Genomic DNA, 336 nt, shown 5'->3' with positions numbered 1-336 from the left:
TTCTACTACGTTAATAAATCATTAGCTCATCCATGAACATGATTTCTGCCTGAGCCCCGTCAGATTGCATCGGCTGTGGAGATCAAGACGACAACTCCCATGATTCCACACTCAGTCACTGTGTCATCAAACTACGCCTTTGCCTCTTTGTTTGTTTTGAATACGCGCCCTCCAGCGGCGAAAATTACATATTGTGCCTTTAATAGAAAATTCAAAATAACAACATTTATTTGAAATATGTTTGATTTTTTTGGGAACATTATAAATGTCTTTACTGTCACGTTTGATCGATTTGATGCATCCTTGCTGATTGAAGGCTTTATATATATATATATA

The 336-nt window shown here is 36.6% G+C and overlaps 1 protein-coding gene across 1 annotated transcript in view; it reads left to right on the top strand.

Moving 5' to 3' along the window:
- The window catches only part of LOC107670572 (uncharacterized), a 10,188-nt gene that overhangs the window by 8,149 nt on the left and 1,703 nt on the right, over nucleotides 1-336 (top strand). The gene's annotated exons all lie outside the window — the stretch shown is intronic.

The sequence above is a fragment of the Sinocyclocheilus anshuiensis genome, unplaced genomic scaffold (genome assembly GCF_001515605.1).
Source record: "Sinocyclocheilus anshuiensis isolate Anshui unplaced genomic scaffold, SAMN03320099.WGS_v1.1 scaffold140, whole genome shotgun sequence".
Classification (NCBI taxonomy): Eukaryota; Metazoa; Chordata; class Actinopteri; order Cypriniformes; family Cyprinidae; genus Sinocyclocheilus; species Sinocyclocheilus anshuiensis.
The sequence above is the reverse complement of the archived record's forward strand: the minus strand, read 5'-3'. Positions and strand labels throughout refer to the sequence as shown.